Genomic DNA, 26356 nt, shown 5'->3' with positions numbered 1-26356 from the left:
CATAGAGAGTTTCTACGTCGGCCTTCTACCAACTTGTTTCTTAAGTAATATTCCGGGAATTTAGCGGAAGTTCTCAAACAAGTTTTCTTTACCAATATTTTGTATAAACGGGACATACGTATGTGGGAAGAAAATAAACATAGGTAATGCTAATAATTGCTAGTTTATTTTAAACTATTTGTTTATCTTAAACATATAGTTTAAAATATTCAATAAATACTGTACTCAGTGGGAGCCGAATTAATTGTTATAAAAATATCTAATAAAATACCTAGTAAAATGAGAGATGGAGATTTTGTTTTGCTTGTAAAAATATAATTTAAATAAGTCCAGCTTTAACTTAATTTACCATTTGTATTTTAGTTTATTAAAAATCTTTTTAATTTCTTTCAATAACTGACGTTAAAGGTTATCTAATTTCAAGTATTCCCATAAATAGTAAAATATGAAAGAAAATACCTTTAAGACTAAGAAATTAATAAAAATATATTTTTTAATTTCTATTTTAATCAAATGAGACGATATCCACAAGCAAAAATATTATTGTACTAACTAAAAAAAACCTATAACAAAGAAAACAAAAAGCAATGCATAATATCATTATTCATTCATGTATAAAACATTTCAGTTCAAACGAAATCAGCACTATCTTGAAGGAACTCGAACATCGGACCCCGTTTAACCCGCAGTACATTTAAGGCCGTTACACTAACACTAACCTGGCCCTTCGGTCATCCCACGATAAGCCCTGACGAAATAAGGAAACAAAACAGCTTCGATAATATCGCTAGTATCATGAAAGTTTCAAACTAAAAAAGGGTTGTCAGATATACAGGAATGTTTTCAGTCATATGGCAAAGAGCGGAGAAAATCTCTCTTCTCGAGGTTTTCGCTGTTGTCTTATTATGAGTACCTCTATTTTTCATTATTAAAAATTCGTGGTAAGAACTTTAGCGAATGAAAATCCTAAACTAACTGTGTTGGCCATAACACTATATTTCCCATATTGTCAATTTTTGTTTGCAGACGGAGAAAACCTAGTGATAGATCACTCTATTCTATACTAAGTAATATCAATTAACAATAAAAAATAACATTGACTGGCGGTTAGTATCGTGAAAGTTTCAAACAATGTAACGGTTGTCAAATATACCGGAATGTTGTCGATGCTTACAATATTTCCGTTCTAGTTTTCAAATTAGAGCAAGTTGAGGGTGTCAATAATAAATATTGATTTTCCATACAACGGATACGGCAAATTTTCGTGAAAATTATTAGCTTATATATTCGTTATTTTATGAAAGAAACGTGTAAATAAAAATTAAAACTCCTAGTAGTCCTTTTTAACTTGCGTCTTGCACTGTAGTAAGTGAGTTCGGGTGCCCTTAGCCGAATGGGCTCAAAATTTTTGTACTAGTTTTGTTTGAATGACAATGCATAGTATGTGATGTAATTCTAAATTCAATGTGGTGGAAGATCCAAGATGATCTTAGAACATGGGCTTCAAGCTGCTGGTAGCCTTGCTGATATGAACTCGAAAATTGAAGTTATGTGGATCTAAATTTAATATGGCATACTATATTTTTTATGGGTTGCTATTTGTATTTAAAAGGAAAAAGAGAATATGCCTGTGAATTAAAATAAACAACAATTTTATAATTATTCTATCTTTCGACTAGCGGGCTTCGCATGGTTTTCGTTTTTCCCCCAATAAAAAATAAGTTTGGAGTACAAAGTAACCTATAATGTCGAAAATTCAATAAATATTTAATTTTCTTTAATAAAAACAATCCCTTATTATTAACCAGATGATGTCCTAATAAAATATAATATCTGAATTAATTTAATATCTGTCATAAACCCTTCTAACTAGGCTACGGCTGTCAAATATACAGCAATCCATTTGACAGTTAATACCAATGTTCCTGGAAGTTGTTTATTGTGACTAGCTGTCATTTATAGAGAAATTCAATTTGCTTTTCTTTTTTGAAATGAAGCAAAGAAAACTTTGTGATAAATCATTTATCATTAGTTCACAATTTCCGCACTTTTTCTAACTGGTAATAATACTTCGTTAATAAATAACATCTTAAAATTACATTATAATGGATTTTTACAAATAATTAATAATTGCTATAAAAAAAAATTAAAAATCAAAATGAGTAGCAAAAATATATTATAGATTCTTATAACACATAACGAAAGCCCTCATCGAACTATCATATAGCATTTATACAAAATAGACTCTAACTTAATAAATATAGAATTCAATTTCACACTTTAAGAATATCCGGTGGTTCACATCGTTTACATCAGAGATAAGTTTAGATGGAGTTTTAGGTCAAAGGACGCTACATGGGGCTGTAGGGGTACGTATTGGGGGCGCGTTTGGCTCCGGTCGAATTACTTATTGATGACAGATATCTCGGGCGAATATATCAAACTTTATAGTACATAAGTGAATTATATTTGAGTAGACTTTTTGGTAATTGTTCTCTTCTATTAAATTAAAATAATAATGCCCACTGCTTACCCTGCTATGCGCGGGATAGAGCGTGAACCTAAATACAATTAGAACATTTTTTATATTTTCACGCTGTATCCCGAATATAATACAGTAATTAGAAGAAATCTAGTATAAAAAAACTGTGCTCCCCTCCCTTTCCATTTTTTACTACGACTCGAGTGGCGGAATTCAACGCCGCACATATATAAATAACAAATTTATTATAATTTTTATTTTCATGTCTATTGAACCCATTACTTCTACAGCAACTGGACTAATTTAGACATGTAACATATGAAAACTAAAAGCACGTTATTTATCTTCTTTCAAAAGTTACCTGACAGCGTATAACAAGTATGTGTTAACTAGAATAAGCTTACATAAAAGCTTCGCTTCACTTTAGTAGTAAATTAGTTTAATTAACAAACAACATGATAAAGGCGAGCACTTAATTACAATTATTTCCTTCTGAACCAAAATAAAGATATAAATCAGGGTCCGAATGACCATCAATAAAACTGTATATGAATTCGTTTACTTTAGAAATGGGGAACCCTACAAAGTAAGAACAAAAGTTAGAGTTAAGCAATTTTCTTATTATGTAATATATATAAAAAAAAGATAAAAATATAGTAATCATCATATAGTAAGCACAATGTATATAAAAAAGAAAAAAATATAGTAATCACCATATAGTAATCACAATCTATTATAATCGGATTATGGAGAAATTTATCAAATCCAATTCCTATCAGTCTTGTTTCGAAAATATTTAGGTAAAATTTTTTTTTTTTTTTCAATTCTTGTGTTTCTTTTCGATAAGTTATCGAGACATTGTTGGTTATGTGGCAAAATTCAACGTCAAGTTATTCAATATTCTTAAAATAATTTAGGAGGATTTGAACTCGGCGTGGCGCAAGAGTACGACTGTAAGGAAGACGGTCATGAGCTCAATTCCCACTTGGAGGAATGAAATATTTAATAATTTCATTTCCTCGCACTCGTAACGAGAGCAGCCAGAAGAAGCAGCCAGTTCAATTCAGTGGAAAGTGGGGAACGAAAGTGTATTAATGAGAACGGAGTGTTTTTCGGCTTCCAGGTTACCTGCTATACGCAGGATAAAGTGTGAAGCTAAAAAAAGGTATCGAACCAACGACTATTACGTTTACAGCCAAAGGCTGCCCAACCGAAACAAGTTAGTCTTAGTAATTAATGTATTACATTAGATTATATTACTAATTAAAAAATAGAGTTTCCATTTATCACAATTTAAATATATAACAAAATATAAACTTAATTTAGGTAACTATAAACTAAGGATTAATCTTGAGATGAGTAAACTTTGAACACGTTTAATATATAAGCTTTCAGCGTAGCCAGTTGAAACAAGGTTCGCCTCTGGGCATGATTTACAGTTCAACTAGTACAGGTATTTGCGCAGTACTGCTTTTAAACTGTACCTAAATTGATTCTATACATTCTATTCTATTCATGGAACGGTCTGGTAGATAAAACTAACAGCTTCGCTCGGTACTTACTTGTACTTAATGAAAAGCTAAATTCCAAATATAGGTACACATATTTGAAATTAACCTTTCTAAAGTGTTATTCCACATTTACGAAAGTAAATACTTTTTTAGAAAATATATAAAAAATTGTACATGGTAGCGGTATTTGACGGTTGATGGTGGACGATTTGACGCTTGGACGGTTGCCAAGAGGCGCGGATTCAAATCTCTTCACGTTCAATGTTTTAAATGTTTTCTAAAAAAAGTCTAGATATTTTATTGTATAATCTGGTAATGATGATTAGCTTCTAGCATTAGCTTCACGCATCTAGCATTAGCAATAACTAAAGTTAATATGTTGCCAACAGTTCATGTCTCGAATTCGTGCAAAAAGAAGAACAGACTCTCTTGAAATAATAAGACACTCCGTTGAAATACCAAAAACCTTGAAATTAAAAAAAAATCAGGGTTCTCGAATTCTATCATTTTCTTTTGTTTAGAAATATAGAATTAATTTAAAAAACTGAATATACCTATATACATTTTAAAACGTAAAATACTTACCAACTACAGTTATTATTGTAATACATAAAGTAGATTTGCAATTTAGCAAGGCACCGTGTCACTAAGTTTTATTTCATTTATCTCTTAACATAAAGCCTCGTGGAATAGACTAGTCATTTATTATGAGAAATGATTGTACCATAGAAATCCACGCAAGGCTGGGCCGTTGCTTCATAATAAACAAGTATACTACTATTACATCTGTCTATTATATAGAATGAGAAGTAATATAGTATTTTTCTTTTTTTTTCAGCTTCACGCTGTATCAAGCATGTAGCTGGGTAGGCTGGGGGAGCTTAGTGTCAAAACACTCCGCTTCGCACTTTCCGCCGAATTCTGGAAGCAATGCATGTTGAAGCTTAACGCCGCGCTTTGCCTCGGCACCAGTATATTGTATACTATATTTTGTATATTTTGTATATAATAGATAAAATTATATATTACAATTTTATTACAAGGTTTTTAAGTTCAATTCCTGTTTAAACCAAATTAGTGTGTTGTATTTACATATAAAATTACTATCTACCCTACTATTTTAAAAAATCCTGGAAATTAACAACAGAATGGCAATTTACTAAGTAACAAAAATATCACAACAGAAAAATATAATTTAAAAAAATCTATATATTATTTTCAGGCCAACATTTGACTTGCTGATTGTGTACTCATTCAAGAGAAACGTTTTTTTTTGGTCTCCCCGCTCTGATGAAACTATGCGCGGCGTTAAGCTCCACTACTCAACACAACAAGTTTTGAAAATTGATCGAAAACTGAACAAAGGTGAATCCATTATATTCCCTCTGCCTACACTATCATGCGAAAAAAAGAAATAATATATATAATTTCTCAACCAAAGAACTCATAAGTAACAAAATATTATTATTTATTACCTTATTTTGATAGAAACAACAAATGTTTTTTAGGAAAGAATACATCAAGGTCAAAGGCTAAGTAGCATAAATTTGATTAGACCATTCAATTTCTCGTGCGCTGGGGAGTCTATCAGGAGTCGTTATACCGAGAACGAAATTCCACGCGCGAAAGAAAAATCAACGCCCGCCTTCATAACAACTTACTCTAAGTTGACGATTTTAGTATAATACGAACGAATTTGTTTTAAATTTTATTTTTATGGAATTTTTGTTTATAAACTTCCAAAATATTTAATTATACAATTAAAAAAATGTAATATTTAAAACAATAAGCTCACTAATTACTAAATTTAAACTCAGCAAATTTATAATGAAGAAGTAACTAAAATTATTATTAATAAAAAAAAACTCTAAAAACTATTTAATCTTATAAAAAAGTAAATATATATCTAGAAAAACATAAATAAAATTCCCGCCTATATATATATTATCATAGCTTTAGAACCGTCTAGAGACTGTAGTAGGGACTGGGATGACATCGTAATAAGTTCCCTGATTACATTGCCCGTATCCTGGAATCCTCACGTAGATATATATTCCCAGAGTGTCGACATTACTGCATATTATGTCAGAAAATCTTCCTTTCTGATTGTAACGTGGATGTACAGATAATAAGATTCTAAAACAGTTTATATTTTCAAGTCTCTTTATTCACTTTCCGCCATTTTTCATTTTTCTCCCTCGAGTGTATATTGAACCTAAAATTATCGTTTTTTTTTTATATAAACTCAATTTTTATAGATTACTGACTAGTGTAGTAGTAGTTAGTAGAGTATTATTGCTATACATGCTTCGTGGACTTCAAATGCATTGTATAATATATACATTTTAAATATATGCATATTTATATTGATGGGTATATTTATTTTTGACAGGTTCCTTTTAGAAACAATATTAAATAGGGAATATCACTGAAAGAGTCAATATATTATCCATTATTTATAAGCGTACAAAGAAATAAAAAAAAGTCGAGTCATTCTGGCTAACTGTAAATACAGTGAGTTCGATTCCCACTCTGCGAACAGTTATTTTTATTTCCTCGCTATGATATTAACACAAGACACTTTAAGTTCCGCCGTTCAACGTACTACGTCTCGAAAATTGGGGAACGGAGTGCCTTAACACTAGGTTTTCTCTGTCTACCCTGCCGCTGCATATCAAAGAAACAGCACGAACCCTTTAAAAAAGAAACTAATATTATACAATAATAACAAATGAAAAACATCGTGCAAACCTATAATGCTAATGTCACATCGTGGCTGTCCTCCAACGACTTGGAACGGCGCAAGTACTTTTAAGTTTATCGAATTCTTTATTTGATTTTGCAACTTATCTCATGCTTGGTGGTGAATGTAAACATTGTTTGGAAAGTATATTGAACTGGAAACTCCAGGACCCCATTCAATTTAATTAGTTACAAGAGAATATAAATATTACTTTTGTAAGTGCTATATTCGTACTTACAAAATAAGTCTAGTCTTTCATTCATATACATATTAAAGTAAATAGATTTATGGCATATAACGTAAAAGTTAGCTGGTAAGTGGCAGAATTGTATTTTTTTTAAGTTAATAAATTCTTCAAATGTTATTTCTTTTAGAGTCTGTCAAGACCATTTATCTCGAGATCATGTGGAGGTTAAGCTGAAATTAATTATTTAAATCTACAGAAAAAAATAATCTTGTAAGTCAAGGCAGACATATTTCGAGAGAAATCGTGATTTTTACTATATTTTGGACTGCGTAAGCACAACGTACTTATGTTGTAGTAATTTTTTTCACCTTTAGATTTTTCCTACATCTAACAGGTTAGTTAGGGGAAGCCTAGTTTTTAAGACACTCCGTTCTCCCATTGCTCCCAATTTTTAATAATGAACTAAGTTATAAAGCTTAAAACTGACCTTCGAACCCACGGCGTTTAAATTTATAAGCTATTCTATTGCACCATGACGACCTCAATACAGTAAAATAACATAAAAATTAAATCTTTAAAATTAAGGATAACCAGTTTGACTTTGGAACTTTATAACAAACCATTTTGTATACTTTTGTATTGAATATTTGCCATTTTCTTCCCAACTTAACATTGAAAACATAGAAATAAATACTTTTCCTTATACAGTATTCTCAACATTAACTATGTTACCTTCCATACATTTGTCATACACGACAAACTCTGGCAAACAACAACAAATGAAACATCAAAGCGATCTGTAAGACTCTGAATAAATAAAATAATATCGAAATTGCCAATCCTACGCTCGAGCATCACGTACCGTTTACAAAACAATCTGTACACATGAATAAAATATCTGGCTATGGCACACTTGAATAATCCTTTTAGATTTTTTTTTTGTTTTCTTAATATCACATATAATTCTTCTGAAATAATACACTAATATTAAAGATTCACTCTTGTAAATGTACTTTTAGTACAGGATTTATCCATAAATGTATAGTTTTCAGATTTTTTCCTGAACTAGAATTGAAGAAACTGAATTTCATAATTCTAGGTCAACCGGAAGTGGCCTATTTATTTTGATTTCTTTTATAGTGTTTTTTTAACGATATAAACGGCCATATCTTTTTTTAAGTAATTGTAGAAATACGAATTTTTTACGATCTTATAAGCGTTCCTTTTTTCTCCAAAGGTACGGAACCCAAAATATCAAATAACACAATCCTGCTCCTATAGAGTAAAAAAAACAACAGACTATGTTATTCTTAATTGTACACTCTCTCTCTCTTCCGAATGAGTGACACAACGATGCACAAACGAAAATACTGGGCTCAGAAAATATTAAAGTTACATGTTGGCAGTATAGGGAGTATGCAGGAGTTTTAAGAGGGGTATCTCGAAATATTTACAAGAACGGGAAATAGATTTTCCATTTCTCATCTCCAATATGTTCACGCAAACAAAATTATGGCGACGACTAGTACCAAAAAAATATACAAAATAGGTATAGATAGGTATACGAAGCAATTAACGTGGTAGCGTTGTTGAGATGTGCTGGTGTGGATTGAACTGGTTTATTTTGCACCTTTACAGGTATTCAGTGAGAAACTAATTTCATTTCGTTCTCCACTTTTCGCCCGAATTCAACACTAACTTGAGTGGTGGGCGTCAACGTTACGCCTTGCCTTTCTAGAATGAGGAAATAAACGTAATTTAATGAATTACTTTATTATGAGATTAAGATCATATTTAGCCTGACTATATGCGGGATACAGCGGGAAGCTAAAAAAAACAATATTTTGTTCCTATTTCATTCTCTCAAGTGGGAATCGAATACAGAACCGTCGCCACCACTGCGTCATGATGGCCTCTATAATATTAATACTCGTAGTATAATAATAATCCGTTATTTGAGGCTAAGAGCGGGCTTATTTAACCCTTATCGTCGATGCAGCTAAGTTATTCGCTTAAACAACAAAAGACAATGGCTGGTTTGTTCAAAACCTAGACCTTTCTGTTTTATCTACGACTTTGTGAAATTGTTGCCACACTATCCTTTGTTTGTGAAAATTTTCTTCTAACATTAAATGTAATGAAGTTGCATTTTATTATTATTTTGTAATTTATATGTTGAATTACAAAGATTTACTTTATTTGTATTTAGATTCTAGTTGAGTTAATAATACTTCATTCCGCTCATACCCACTTCGAAAACACTCCTTTCTCCGCTTTCCGTCGTAGAAGTGGCGGAACTCATGAAATGAAAATAAAAAATCAAAAGAACTAAAAACGAAAAAATATCTGTAATAGTCGTTCGAGTTAAGCAAAAAGCCGATTATTAATATAACAACGTTAACTAACGATTTATTATTTCGTTATTCACAGCATATTTTTATAATAAAACCGGGGAACTATTATAAAAACGTTGTACTTACACAATAAAAAAAAAATCACAATTTTACAAATTTGAAACAATTGCATCTAATTCCATCATTGCAACAACTACGTATACTGAAATGGACTTTATAATTTAGAAAATAATGTCTATTTTCGTGTGGCAGTTCGAAACGTTAATGCAAGAATAGTGGCGGCTAATTAGGCCCGCAGAGGTTGGGACATTAATTTGATTGTTATGAAAGCTCCGCTACGTACTGTCGCGTCTTATTTTTTTACTTTTATACTGAGGGAAGCAGCTTTGCAGTGTTTGCTTTTGATTTTCTTCAATGAATTTAATGAAATTTTTGCACAGGAGAAAATTGAGCAAAATGAAAATATTCTTTAATGAATAAGACTATTTTGCGTATTTTTTGTGTTTTTTTTTTCATCGCGAGTGAAGCATAATGATAATTCACTTCCTTTTTATAACTTTCTGCGAACATAATGATAATGTTAAAGGATGTTTATGTATTTTATTTCCACATTGTATATAATATATATAATAAAACATATTCAAACACGATTTAATTTTTTTACCGGAATTACCTATTTTTTCAGCGGAAAGTGGGGAACAGGAGTGTCTTAATGGGAACGAAGTGTCTTAACACTATGTTCCCAGGTTCATTGCATATTGAGATAATACTGTACATGAATATATTTACATTAACTTTTACTTGCGGCTTTATATCCCTTTATGGTCAAATGGAAATAACTAAAAGTTTTATATAACATTGTCAGCATCACTAATGTGATGCAATATAGCCTTCGCTTTCTTTTATGAAAGGACTATCCACCACAAAAAAAAATATTTTTCGAACCAGTAATTCTTGAGATAAGCGCGTTCAACCAAACAAATTCTTCGTATTTATAAAATAAGTCTCGATTTTTAAACTCTTATTCACATACTAAAGCAAACTTTATAATCATATAAGAGGCGCAGTTTTTATTCAATTTTCTATACTTTTCTAAATATTTTCCTTTACTACAAGAATACATTGATAAAATATTAATGTTAGCTAGAGAAACTAGCCCTGGTAGTTCCAACACCGAAAAATTTTTCAAGCGCAATTCTTCGATAAAGCAACACAATGCCGCGTCTAACACAAAGGCTAGACCTTTGTAACCCGACAAATGACTACATGTCTTTTGACACTTACAAATGTTAAATATAAGGAAGGAACAACCGTTCTGAGCTACATTTTTAGCTATTTCACAGCATATGTGTATTTGAAATTTTATTTAATATTTTTATATGGAGACAATGAGAGTTATAAGTAATAAATAACATATCAATTCTTTTTAAAAAAAAATAATTATAATTATATTTAATTAAATGTTAAATTGAGCTTACTTTTTTATTTAAATATTCATATATTTTTTGTGTTATAAGTGTATTTTCACGTAAAATATAGTAACTTTTTAGTCACTAACGTACAGCCAAAGCAAGATTTCAATCTGTCCAAAATCCTATTTATATAAAAATATATGATTTAAATAAATATATATGATTTAAATAAATATAATTATCTTTTTTTACTTCAAATTCTACTTAATCTCTCTAAAGTTTACATATACAAAATACATAAATAGAAAATATATATTATGTATGCCTAAGAAGTAATGTTTCATCTCTCAAACGGATTTCATTTCCTTTGATATTCTTAAATGGATATTAGAAACAGTCAAAACAATGACGTACGTACGAGTTAGAAATTGTGTAATGTTTTTCACATTTTTAGGGTTCCGTACCTCAATGACAAAAAATGGAACCTGTCAAGATCATCTACCTCGGTATCGGGAGGTATTAAGCTGGAATTAATCTATATATATAAAAGGACTTGTCCTCACTGACTGAGGTAAGACGCACGCACAGCCGTAACCGCTGTGCGTAGAAACGTGAAATTTGGACAGATGTTTACTTTCATAATCTGGACATCCACTAAGAAGGGATTTTAAAAAATTTTAACCCTAAAGGGGTGAAATAGGGGTTGAAAGTTTGTATGGAAAAAAATTTAAATCGGCACCGATTTTGATAAAATTTGAAATTTAGATTTTTAAAAGTATTTCATTGAACACGTGTTTCATCGTTTTCTAGAATTCTCCCCCTAAGGGTGCAAATAAGGGGTTGAAAGTTTGTATGGCAAAATCTTTAAAACGCCACCGATTATTATAAAATTTGAAATTTAGACTCTTAAAAATATTTAATTGAACATGTGTTTCATGGTTTTCTAGAATTCACCCCCTAAGGGTGAATAAATGAGGGGTTCAAAGTTTGTATGGAAAAATCTTTAAATCCCCACCGATTTTTATAAAATTTGAAATTTAGACCCTTAAAAATATTTCAGTGAACACATGTATCGTGGTTTATTAGAATTCACCCCTAAATACGCAAGCGAAGCTGCGCGCGTCCGCTAGTATTAAATATTACGGTCTATGGTTTGTAAATCAGTACAATCAAAATATGTGTCGTTTTTGGTGAATTTTGTATAAATTCTTTCAAAACATATAGGTTACTTCCTGTGGACCTACATTTGGCAATAAGTGAAAATTTCAATACAAATAAACGAAAAACTACGAATAGTGAAAATTTATACGTATGAAATTTTGGCAAGAAATTTAAACTTGCAGTACAAATAAAGGAAAAATACGAAAAATGGAAATTTGTATTTTTTTTTTCATCCTTCGTTTCCCTACATTACAGATTTAAGCTTGTCAAAGAGAAGAAAAAAATTAATTCAAAAAATCAGCGTGACGCTGTATCCGGCTTTGTGAGAAAAAGCGCACAACTATCATTAACTTTATATTTTATTATTATGTTACCTTTATAAAGCCGGCATATAAGATTCCCAACTGGTTCCAAAACTTAGAACAGCGTCTTCACAAAATAGATATCGATACGTTAAACATTGCTTATCTCTTCATCATATTCGTATAACAAAGCAGTTACTTTAATGACATTATTATTGTCAATGGCCTACAGAATATTGTCTTAAGATACAATACAAGAAGGTTATTGATAAAACACAATCGCATATCCCATACTTGTTTAATCCTATATGATTTGGGTATGGAATAGCGCGATCTAAGTTATCAGTTAAGTTAGTTACTTTTGTTCTTATCAGCGTAGTTAAATTTTAACTATATATATATAGGATACAGTACGCGAGGTCTAAGCCGAGCTTTGCATTTATTACTAACAAAAGACACATCACGACGAGAGAGAAAATTACGGGGATGTCCTATGTAGAAAAATTAAATATTTTTTATGTTTGAACTTTTTTATTGATTTCTAATAGTAAATATTCTTTTCAAAAGCTTTTTCTGGCTCTACTTTTAGAGATACTCACACAAATTAAGCCTCTCTAAAATTTTTCAGTTTATAGATTCGACATTGATAAAATATTAAATCTTTTAAAGACGTAACTACCTTTTCACAATCACAAAAATAAAATTCTAATAAAGCGTTCTTTAAACGGCGCCCTTACTGTATAATCAGCACCCTTTTATAAAATCATATTTCTATCGTCAGCGGGTTCTGGCCGTTGATGAGTCAATTAGGACTATATTTTTTATACTATAACTAACTGGCTTCTCTAGCTTTCAAGTATTTTATTCTATTCCAATTTCGTTTATATTACTAGTATGGTAGATAGTCCATTATCTATGTGTTGAATGGCGGAACTCAACGCAGTGCTTTGTTGGTTCACCTTTTTTTTTCAATTATAAGTATACACTGACAGTCATGCAGAAGAGTATCACATATTTATAAACTAAATATTTTTAATTTTTGGAAGAGAGAATTTGGGAATCTAGTGTTAAAACACTGCCGTTCCCGACTTTCCGTTGAATTCTCCATATTTTGCTCGTAGAGTGGCGAAACTCAACACCGCGTATTACCGGAGTAGCAATCGAGCCCACAGCTATCGCTTCTACCCACGCGCTACGACGGTCTCTAAAAAAATTATATTTAAGCTAATATTTTGTCGATATTTATGGAAAATGACAAGATTTTAGGACACATAATATGTAAATCCCACCTCTAGGGGCAAAACCCAAATCTAAATTGTCAACAACCACATGACAACTTTTCACCTATATGCTAGCTGTTTAGAATAATAAAGGCTTATTGCTTACTTAGGGCAGGTGACACGGGATGATTAATCGTTGAGAAAATGTTTACCACCCCTGGGATCGAAAATAAATTCATCAATCTTGTTTAATAAATTTTACCTGTTTTGTTTTTCAAGGCAAAATTCAGTACATATGTTGGTTATAGAAAATCCCCAATATTAAAAAATTGCGTGAAAATCATAATACGTTAACACTCGGACTATCACGCTCATCACGTTCGTTATTCGAATTAGTCTGGAAATTTCGTAAATGTTAAAAAAAGATAATTCGATAATTTTTCACGGCTTAGCCATCTATCTAATTTGGAATTTATAATTAAATTTAAAAAAAGTTGTTGATTTTATAAGCTTTTCACCTATATTTTATTATTCATTCGAAATTTTTTTCAGGGATCTCTTCTTTAATACACAACAACAAAGATACGATACATATCTATATATATAAAAGGACTTGTCCTCACTGACTGAGGTAAGACGCTCGCACAGCCGTAACCGTTGATGGTAGAAACTTGAAATTTGGACAGATGTTTACTTTTGTAATCTGGACATCCACTAAGAAGGGATTTTGAAAAACCCCGTAAAGGGGCAAAACAGGGGTTGAAAATTTGTATGGAAATAAATTTAAATCGCCACCGATTTTTATAAAATTTGAAACTTAGACTCTTAAAAGTATTAATTGAACACATGTTTCATGGTTTACTAGAATTCACCCCTAAGGGTCCAAATAAGCAGGCGAAGCTGCGCGCGCCCTCTAGTACAATATATATATACTTCAATAAAAACATTTTTCTCACAAGTGAAAAAAAAAATCAAATCTAATAATTCGTTTACGATTTTGCCCATAAATATATGGCGAAAAATAAAAAAGAAAAAAAACGAACGTTCAAGAGCCTAGTTTTTCGCTTACCGCCCAATTTTTGAGTAACAACGATACTTAATGTTACGGCTTCGTTGTGGGGAAATGTAAACAAAAAATCATTCCCCCGAATGAGTATCGAACCTATATCGCTTTTACACTCAAACACTGTTCCACAACGCCCCGATAACCTCTAAAAAGCTTAGATAGAATTTAAGTATTAATACAGACAACATTGGGAGTCTACACCGCAACGTAAATAACAACAAGTCGAGAAATATTATTCTTTTACAAACAAGCCGTTTACACTTCTGTAACTGAAAATATTTGTGTTTTTATATTAGGTGGCTGGTGGTTTTTGTAGAACGGCTAATACAGTAATGACGTCATTGTTATTGGACGCTGAACTCAGATGATAATATATAGTGATCAATCTTCGATCTATTTCACTTATGGAAGTGACTTTATATTATATTTTTTCTTAGCTTCAGTAAATTCAATTTAAATTCTCTGTTCCCAATACAATGATCAATTTTAAATTCCACCAAACTTAACGCCGCGTTTTGCCTTGTTACCAAAATGAGAAATGAGAATAGATAGTACAACCGGAACGTTTAAACGCACTTACAGCCGACTTGCATAGCAGGGTAGGCAGGGAAAACCTAGTAGGAATAGTAAACAAACCTACTACCAACACGTTCACACTTAGACGCTGTCCCATAGTACCGCAAATTTTAAGCACACTAAATTTGAATCTACAACCAGACGAAATATCTTTTCTACTGCGCTGTAACGAACGACATCATACAAAAAATATACAATCATATTCATCTCAAAATAGCTTTCCCTTTGCCCTTTTCTTGAAACGTTAAAAAAGTAAATAAGGCAGACTTTTTGACTCACATCAAGAACACTCTAACGGGAAAACATTTAATTTATCCACGACAAATATATTTGAAATTTGTATCACGTTCAAAGATTGCCTGTGTGTTTATTTCTTTATGTTTTTGGTAAATATTTAAACGAATTAGCTTCTTATTCTACTGTAATAAATGTATATCAAAAATCATTACTTTTTCATACATTTGTATGGCGCAGCAGTGTCTAACGGTAAGAAGGAAGTTTCTATAAAACCGCATAGTAGTGAAGTGGCACGCATCCAGATAGCGGAGTGGGTGGAAAATGGAGAACGAAGAATCTTAGCCCTAGGTTCCGTCCATCTACTGTATAATATGCAGAAGATGCGTTAAATTAAAAAAATATATATATTTTAAGATTTTCTCCGTTGTAAGTCATGGATACAGCATAAAACTAAAAAAAGTATTTCATCTTAAAAATATTAAATATTCATATTTTATTAATTAGAAACGTTTCGATCGCGTTATTTCGCAACAATACCCGCCTCGCTGGTCTTCATCCACATAATCCTTTGAAGAATTTATACTGACGATAATTCTCTGCGTAGCCATTCTTTGTTTAACATCCATTATTTTTATTCGAAACTGTTTATTGAGAATTTTTCAAAGGCCCGGCCTTAACGAGTTATTTATGACCGATAATGGAATAAATATTAAAATTGATAATCACTTTAAAATCTTTTGTTCTTAATGCATGAAATCATTAATTTAAAATACAATTTCACTTTACTTAATATTTCCGGATTGAGTAATTTATTTTTAATAATACATGTCAACAAATTTCATTTTGGCGCAATTGGGATATACCTGTCAGGTCCGATTGTTGTGAGTTTAAACTTATTTATTGATGATTTTTTATATTCATCAAATTCAATGTAGAGGCTATCGTGTCACAGGGGCACAAGCATGCAACGCAGTCACTCCCTAGGACATCTCTTAATGGGGATGGAGTGCCCTAACTCTAATTTCCCACGTTACCTTTGCCTATCCTGCTATGTACGATATATATATATTAGAGTGAAGCTGAGAACAAAAGAAGAAGGATAAAAACAATAATTTAATTATTTTCTGATCTTAAAGACAAAAAATCATTTATCATTAGGTTCTTAATACCTGAAAGGTATTGCATCAATAAGATTGTATCAATAAGAGCCTATAGCCTACATAAATTGACTATACAATTTAACTAGAAGTTTTTGAGATTAGACCATTCAAACCAACTCTTCAACTATGTAATATGAAACATGCATTAATACAACAGAAGCCACATATATTTCAAATGATAAATATAAAAGTTATAAACATAAAATGTACAAATGCAAAATAACATGAAATTCATATGAATTGAAAATTCTTATAAAAAAAAGCTTGTTCATTCTTTTAATATAGTCTGGTCGCCTCTTAAAGCCCTTTTCAGTTTTAGAACTACAAAATTCAGACCGATGTTTCAGTAAAAAGAATTTACTATGGGCTCGTGTAAAAGCCTCGTCATTGAAATTTACTCGTAGGACAAGCATAATTAAAAAACCAAAACCTGAGCTCTTGTGAAGAGTGGAACAAAATAAAAAGACGATTATTTTATATATTTATGTTATTTTATATATTTACGAAATATATTATATGTATGAGACGGGTCGTATTACACAATTTAGTTAAATAGAACGTAAAATCCCGTTTTTGCCCGTCCCCGTACGAATTTCGAGTAGTTCTGTCTTAGTGCTCCTTACATTTTCAAAGGACATCATATTCTAAATTTCAACAATCTACGTCGCGTTGCTTCAGCTGTGCGAATTTACGATACAACTTTAGTTCTGTATAGTATTTAGTATTAGTTCTTGGATTTTTAAGCTTTTTTCATTATTTTATTGAAACCAAGACACGCGCAAGCATTTCAATATTGTAGTAAAATTGGTATTTTTTTTTATTTGGTTGTTATTTATTTTTATGAGAATCGACCCGATAGTTATTGGTTTAAATCAAATTTTCGAATACTGCCACTGTACAAACAATATATACAAACGATCAGAAGGACACGAAATAAGTTGCTGCCTTCTTATCTCATGAGCAAAAAAATCCGTTCAGAAATATTTCTATTATATATCAAATATACTTCATCTTATATATATTAAAAAAATATAACTATTTTCATAACATAACGCTATTTTGACATAATTTCGCCATTCACATATCAATGTACTGCGCATATTCACGTCTCACAGCCAAATATGTGCCCGCTACGATATATGTTACGGCGCTACGACGCTACGACGCTACGACGCAAGCACCATCTGGCCGGGCTCTACGTAGATTCACTAAAATCACTCATCTAAGACTACGAGCTTTTATCTTATACTCATATATGGTAGGGGTTAATTGGTGCTGTCATTGTGGAAGTAGCAACAAGTATGTTATTAGTGTAGTTTTGTTTTTTTGAATAAAATAATCAATAAAAATTAAGAAAATGAAAACATAATAATGCAAACTGCATTTAAACCGGTTAAGTCATTTCTGAGATTATCGTGAACAAATACACAGATAAATAGTCAAACCCACAAAAAAATATTGTTTTGGGTAGATAGATGCACCCATTGAGTCTTATCATATACCTTCCATATACAGACAGCAACAATCAGTTACTATATGTATAGACTAGTTATCAATCCCGTTGATTTCCGTTCCAGTAGGAAATTCAAAAAATAATTCAAGAAAATTACGTGACTTATTTCAGAGCTCTACGCCGCGGGGTAGTTCCGGCGTCTTATTTATTCAGTCTCTAAGTAACGGAAGAATTATTAAGATTATAATAGAAATTGAAATAGAATATTTTTTGTATACATCCTCTTTATTTACAAAGAAATAATCTAAGGCATCCTTTTGTTTTCGAAGCGCTTTTATTAAAATTAGTTCTGTTTAAAGATCAGCTGTGAACTAAAAAAAAACACACTAGTGACATTGAATGAATGACCATTTAATATGTAATAATGTGTTAAACTCATTTCTGATAGTTCTCTAATTATTGCTTTCAATACTATCACTTTTCAATTACAATACAAATTGTTTAGTTCAATTATAATGGTAAAGAGTATGCATTATTCTAAATTACGTGTATGCTGTTAATTGGGGAATTACCAGTTCAATTAAAATAATATTGTACCTTATACATATATAATACCGTAGTAGTATTTTACATGAATAAAACTATGTACTCATGGAGTTTTAAAATTCTATATACCTAGATTTTGTTCCGACATTTTTAATCGACAACCAGTCTATATAAATTAACCTTTTTAGAACACCTCATTAATATTATGTACACATACTATATGTTTATACAGCAAATTCTCTAAATACTTTATGAAAGTTTCAAAATATTCCATTTTTATCTTAAAGCAAAAGATATCGAATAAAATGCTATCTGATTTTACGACTATATTAAACGAGCTGGGGAGTCTTGTAAGAGGCTAATATATAATTCAAATGCTGGGTACATTACGAGACCTATCGATAATAGAGTTGTTTTGTTTGCCTTTATTAGCCATTCAGTCATAAAATATATTACTTCCAATCTAGACTAGGTATTTATCAGAAGATTGCATTAAGCTTAATTTATCTTATTTATATTTTTTTACTATTATAGTAAATTCCTTTCCTTACAGTAAATTCCATCCTCCTCCATTAAACAGGTTGCTTAACAAATCAGGTATTAATATAATTTAGCATTCTATGTACAATTATAGTAAGAAAATAGAAAAAAAAAACGTTAAACACAGAAAAAAACAAACAAAAATAGCTTATTTTTATAAAAAATATGATTTTAGTATATATCTTACCTTACACTACAGTCACTTCACAACACTACACTGACAAAAAAGCACTCCCTATCAAACTGTCACTGGGTTAGTTCGAAAAACACCGCGATTCCTCAACAGAGGAGAGGCACAAACGTCTGCCCTCGTCCAAAGGGAATGTATCACTGAGCCTGCTACGGGCGTAGGAAGTACGGCGCGCGCATCTGTATACGAAAACACTAATTTAAATATATTTATCAAGCTAATTCTGTAAATTGAACTAAATAATGACATTACGACACCGATGTTCGTTTCCCCCTGATTTTGGAGAAGGTGATGATATCTTGGGTAATCATCTGTTGTAAATAGGAATATTTGATTAGCTGCTTCAGTATGTTTAGATTACGGGGTTGGAGATGTTTATACCCCGAATTATATGAAGTATTTTATTTTTATAGTTTTTAGCGTAGTGGCGTGGCGAAGTGGGGCAGCATTTAACGTAAACGGAGGTTGTGTTTTCGATCTCCACTTGAGAGTATCATTAGGTATAATTTATTTATTTTCTTTTTGTGAGGTCAATTGCGAGTAGGGGCACAAACGTGTTACTGTAAACGTAGTAGTGGGTTCAATTTTCACTCGAAGAAATGAAATATTTAATATTTTTATTTCTTTGCTCTGGTGTCGTCGCAAAGCGCGGCGTTGAGTTCTGCCATTCAACACGCAATGTCTCCAGAATTCAGCGGAAAATGGGAAACGGAGAAATAGGAAAAATTGGGCGGAACCGAATATCTAAACATTAGGTCTCCTGTCTGCTTTATTGTTGTACATTTATTCAAAAGTATTTCAACAGTGATTTATTGAATGAATAGTTTCATTTTTGGTCTCTGTAAAATAAATTATTATATTCATATCGTTAATTCAACGCGTTATATCTTCCAAATAAATATAGTTACTGTAATGACCTTCTGGTCTAGTTATTAGTTGCCGCTAATTAAATAACCGGATATCGTAGATTTGATAACGAAAACAGATATTTGCAGGATAAACATCCCTCCATATTTGTAATTATAAACGTTTTTATTATATACCATATTTAGACATGCTGTCAGTATATTTTTCACTTTTTATATATTTAGTAACTGTTTATAATAGAACATTTGTTTTTCTAGAACCTTGACTTTAGTTTGGAGGTAATATTTTTATATATAGGTTTGTTTTTTTAATTTTCATTCATTCATGAACAAATGTGGAGTGGGCACCTATTCCTAGGCCCATGGTCATATATTTATTATGAATTCAACATGTAATATATTAAAAAGTAAATATTGTTATAACATACTATTACAATTTATTTGCACAAATATCAGGATTGGAACATTATACTGAATGTATGTTAATATGTACTTTAAATTAAATTAAAATACTAGATCCATATAAATAAAATATCGATGTGATACACCACTATACTCCAATTCCCCACGCTGGAGTGGCGAAACTCAACGCCGCGCTTTGCGTCAGAAATGAAATATTTCATTCCACCGAGTGAGAATTGAACCCGCAACCGTCGTTTACACCGTGCGACATGAAGGCCTCAAATATAAAAAATATTTGTCCTTTTTATATTGCTAAAATAAATTCAAACCTCAATGGCATTGAGGTTTGAATTTACCATTTCAATGAAATAAATAACTCACACAATTAATTCCAAAACGAATATATAGTTTTAAAATATATTTCAATATTTAATACTTACGCAATTATTTCATCCAACTTTCAATATAACAAGTCAAAAGTTGCAACTTCGTGAATTTGAAATGTAAATTGTACGCGAAATGAAAATTTACACCACCGAACTTATATAGCTTTTAATCGCTTAGTATTTAAAATAATTATTTAACTTATTAAAAATTAAGAACCACCCCTACTTAGGGTAAGTAGGGGTGGTTCTTAATTTCTTAAATGTGAAGCTAAAATAAATAAATAAACGTCGTACGAGTATCACTATAGCAAAATATGTAAATATTATTTAAATGTTTTTTTATATGAAAGTAATAAATGAATTACATTAAAGTAATAGGTAGTGCGCTCTATTGCGGTCAATTCCATTGGAGCATCGCGGACGTAGATTTATGAACGTGTTGAGTGACAGTTTTCTAAGCGTTAACTTAGCTTCCTGTCGTTGTAGGCGATAAAACATCTTTCAATTCTTTTTTTATAGCTTTTACAACATTAGGAGCCAGTTGTGACGCAGAGGCATTAGGGTGTGACTGTAAATGCGACAGGTTGTGAGTTCGATTCCCACTCGAGGAAAAGAAATATTTAATATTTTCACTTCTTCGCTCTGATGCCGACAATACGCATTGACTACAGAATTCCACAGAAAATAGGAACCGGGGTGTCTTAACAGTAAGTTCCCTGTGCCTACTCTGCTGTGTGCGGGATACAGCGTGAAGCTCTTATATATAACTTTAGCTTCACACTCTATATCACATAGAAGGGCAGGCAAGAAGACCTTTATGTCTCGATTCTCCGCTTTCCGGTCGATATTCAAAAATATATTAAGGAGGTATGTAGTTATAATATTTGAATACTGGAAATGGACAGCGCAGTGATTAGTCATGTTCTCTTTTCATTATTTTTCTCCTTTGTATTGTATGTATAGTTTGTTTAACACAAATAAAAACAAAGTAAATAAGCTAAAATAAAGAGAAGAATATGATATTACTTTACCAGGAATGATATTACTTTGTAAAGTCACTGATGCATATATTAATAAAATAATATTTTTATTAAAAATGAATTTTTCCTAGTAAAAACAATATGAAAAGTAAATAATAATATTCCAATAAATTTATAATTTCTCTTAAAAAACAATATTATATAAAAAACCGGTTGAAAAAATCACAGATATTGTTTATATGAAAAACAGAGGAATTGTATAACGCTTGGCTTATTAACGATTTCAATTGGAAATAAATTTTCCGAACACACAATACACGTATTTCTTCATTTATGCATTTTTATTATATTTAACGTAACGACTTTATATACTACTATGTAGAAATCGATATAATATACATATGACGCTACCGTTACTGAGGGACTAACAGACCACACGCAGCCGAAACCACGCGGGGTAGAGCGTAGGTTCTTTGGGGAGTGTAGGGGGAACCAATAAGGGAGGATTTTCTATAAAATCTTACTACTAGTATTGCATATAATTATAATAAATGTTATAGTATTTATGTCAAGCTAAAGAAAAAAGAAAACCAAAAATATTTTGTATGAAAAAGCACTTGTAAGTGATAGCACAATACGAAAATATTAACATCGTTTTCTTTCGACAAATTTTATTTTTACCATTACAGTGAGAGTAGCAACGGGTAGAAAGTAGAAATAAGTGGAATTACTTTAAATAAGTATTTATTACTGTTTTTATTTTAAAAACATACTCTCAATTTTAGGCTATTATTTAGCATCCCTCATAGGTTTCCCTTACTTAACTTTATCACTTGTATTATTTGGTGTAGAGAAGCGTGTTTTTTTTAAATTATACATTATTTACATAGAGATGACATTCATAAAAAAATTACTCATAAAAAAACCTTAAAATAATTACTCTATCCCTAAAACAATAATAAAAGTCAGCCTGATTTTCTACAAGTCTTATGTCACTTTACTACACTTACACTATACTTACATTACCTACAACAAACATAACAGTTTGTATCTCTTCTCAATACAGCACTAGAGCGTTGAGCACACACAAGACAAATATTTATATTATACCATTCCCTCTAATTGCATTGTTCTTCAATTAATGGAAGAAAAAGACGCAAACATTGTTTAATGAAAATAGATTTATTTAACTGAGAACTAACAAGGGTATTTAGTTTAGATATATATAGACGTATATGTTTAGCTTTGTTTATCTGTCTTAGGATATTCGTTTTAGGTAGATTTTGAAATTATTACGTGAAACTAAGAATCTATATATTCTTTTAGAAACCAAATTAAATGGTTTCAATCTACATAATTACTTATATTGCTATACACTCACACACGCAAACACACACGCATACACACACACACACACTCACACACAAACACACATGGGGCATTTCATCTTATTTTTTTAAGGATTTAAATATATATCTTTTTTTTTTCTAATAATATAATGTTTAAATGATGTGTAGCTCTGTACTTAGATAATACTTATAAGTAGAAAAATGTAATTGACTTTATTTTTTGTAAAAGTTTTTTTTTTAGTAGTTAATAATATGCTGTTGTTTTCTGTATAATAAATAAATAAATAAAATTATCCTAGGCTATCATGGCGTAGGGGCACTAGGTATTATAAGACCTCTCTTCCTGCTAAATTCCAGAACTGTAGGTCCACGGGGAGTACCCAATATGGTATACGGCTTTGATTACGCGGCGAATTTCAACAAAATGCAGCAAAAACGAAGAATAAATACTCGTATCATTTGATTGCGTTGGCTTAGAAGCTCGATTTTTTTCTGTGCTAGGACCGTATTAACCGTAGACTTAATATATTTAATAGTAATTTTAGCTCGATACCTTCATGTAATCTCGAGATAAATCCTCTTGACAGACGGACAGACGGACTACAAAGTGTTCCTATAAGGATTTAATTTTTTTCCTTTTTCAACATAGCGTCTAACTGTAAACTTTTCTTGCTCTCGTAAAGAATACAAAACGCGGTGTTCAGTTCTACAATTCAACACAAATGGCAAAATGTTTCGAAAATAGTCATGTGCTTACAGAACGGAGTGTTTAAGACACAAAGATATCTCTGCTAATATATTCAATCAGTGTAAGTCGAAATACTATCAAAAGATTTATATTCTTTCCATTATTGTGTCATCTTTGTATTCTAAAGCTCAAAACGTTTAACCAGAAACATCCCACAATTACCTACCATAATTAAATCCCTCGTAATTTCAACACCAAAACTCCTTATAATTAAACTAAAATTTCAATTACCAAAAACAAAATTAATATACTTACAATTTCTAAATACATAATAAAACGACGGTCTGCCCTTTGTCTAGCGAGGCGTGTTACGGCGAGGTGGCGATCTCATCTCTTAAAAGCTTTCGACGATCAAGTCCGTTATTTAGCGATAGATTCTGTCCCACCTCAACGCACGGATTGAATTTCTTCTACTATTTCTGTACATTTCTTTAGAAATATTCAATTGGATTTACCTGGTTGTACCTTGTTTAAGATAATATAAAGCATTTTTTGTTTGTTTTTTATTTTTTATTGCTAGCATGGCGTCTACTGTAAATACTACGCTTTTGGGTATGATTACCACTAGCAGGAATTAGATATTTTCAATTTCTTGCTCCCTTTCTTAAACCATATGCGCGCGGCCATAGCGCGGTGTTCAGTTACGCCATGCAACACATAATGTTTCGACATAGTTGTTTTAATTTTAAACTTCTTTTAATTTTATTTTTTTAAATATATATTTGAAAAGAAATACGAAGTGCTGTTCATGTATATTTGTATAGCAGGGTAGACGAAGGTAACCTAGTGTTAATACACCGAATATGAATCGAACCCACAGCCCTGAGCGAAACACTGTGTTGCTAAACAAATAATAATAATCAATATAAATATATATTTTAAATATCTCAGATTAAAGTCAACTTTCCAGTACATAATAATATAAAAGTTGTATTCCATAGCATACGAAATATGAAATAGGCATATTTAATATTAGAAGCGCAATTATTACTTAGAGTTATACAATCAAAAGTTAGCCAAAGTCACTTTAAAATAAATAAGAGAAAATTGGTTGTACGCTTAGATCGCAATTTTCAGAATTATTCGGTCCACTGAGACTATTTGACTTAGACGACTCGAATATAATATATATATAAGGGAAAGTAAGTTTGGTTGTATAGCGGTTTATTTTACATAACTACCTATATATTTGTATGTACAAGGCCGTCGTAGCGCAGTGGTACGGCATCTGTGTGTAAGCACGACGGTTGTGGATTCGATTCCCAAACGAGGGAATGAAAGTGGGTAACGCAGTGGCTTAACACATGTGAGATACACCGATAAAAGAATTTGGAAATATATATTTATTATTTTCTTAAAACATATTGCTTTTAAAACGTATTTTCGTCATATATTCATACAATTGAAAGTAAGATAAGTAATATTTTATTTATAACTCAAAATTAATGTATTTAAATACTTCTCTCCAATATTCCATTCGTTGTTTCCAAATGAATATAAATTTACTTGCAATTTAACAAGCGTTAATAATTTACTTTTAAATGTTACCGCTAGAACGGTAGCGCAGTGCATATCGTCAAATAGAAACAACAGGTTCAAATATAATATGCAACGTGTATTTCTATAGCGAGGTAGCAGCGGCACAGTGAATTTCCTCATAATTTTCGAGGTGTCTTGCTCTTTGTCTTGTTAATAAAACAAGGAAATGAAAATAATTCGTTCTCTCTGTTGGAAATCGAACCCATAACTATCGCATTAACTGGCACACGCTTGTGCGCCAAAAGGGCAAATATATAAGAGGTTTTTTTATTATATACATTCTTAGTGTACACTCAGGCACATATTAATTTTATCATGACGACGTCTATCAAAAACTTATAATGGATCATCATCGCTATGCAAGATTAAATAATTTTAAATAAATTCTATAAACTGAATTTTCATTACTGCACTGTATGCTGTAATATATATTATACATTTAAAATATTTACAATTACATTAACGGCGTTGCGTGTTCAGAGGCGGAACACAACGCCGCGTTTTTGCCTCGTCACCAGTGCGAAGACAATGAAAATATTACATTTGTCATTCCCTCCAGTGGGAATCGAACTCACAACCTTTCGCGTTAACAGTCACACTTTATGCCTGTACGCCACGACTGGCCTCAATAATCATTCTAAAATATATTCTTATATTCATAATTCAAATAAATCGGCTAAGCTGCATAATTTTCATTGCAGCAAAGCTGGTGGGATCACGGAGTGAGGATTGGCCGAGAGAGAACCAGACCATAATATCCATATAACTCGAGCATCATAAAACGAGATGAATTAAAACAGTAGATTTAACGAACGTGTCTTTGTAATTAGACCGAGTTCAAAGGACGTGACTCTTTTAATTGCACTTTGCTTTACAAGGGAGCCCGTGGCAATTTCAATTCGTGAAATAATTCAAAGAAACTCACTAAGCTACGTTGGTACGATAC

At 31.3% G+C, this 26356-nt stretch overlaps 1 protein-coding gene across 2 annotated transcripts in view; it reads right to left on the bottom strand.

Annotated features, from left to right (window-relative positions):
• The window catches only part of LOC146532854 (uncharacterized), a 232568-nt gene that overhangs the window by 195127 nt on the left and 11085 nt on the right, over window positions 1-26356 (bottom strand). The window contains exon 2 of one of the 2 annotated variants that reach the window (XM_085196714.1): window positions 19138-19319. The exons of the other annotated variant lie outside the window; for it this stretch is intronic. The gene's annotated coding sequence lies outside the window, so the exon portion shown is untranslated. The remainder of the gene's footprint in view (window positions 1-19137; window positions 19320-26356) is intronic. 2 annotated transcript variants of the gene reach the window in all.

Source organism: Heliconius melpomene, chromosome 13, assembly GCF_056956725.1.
Source record: "Heliconius melpomene rosina isolate 202511_hmr_F chromosome 13, ASM5695672v1, whole genome shotgun sequence".
NCBI classification, from domain to species: Eukaryota; Metazoa; Arthropoda; class Insecta; order Lepidoptera; family Nymphalidae; genus Heliconius; species Heliconius melpomene.
This window is presented reverse-complemented; position numbering and strand designations above follow the sequence as displayed.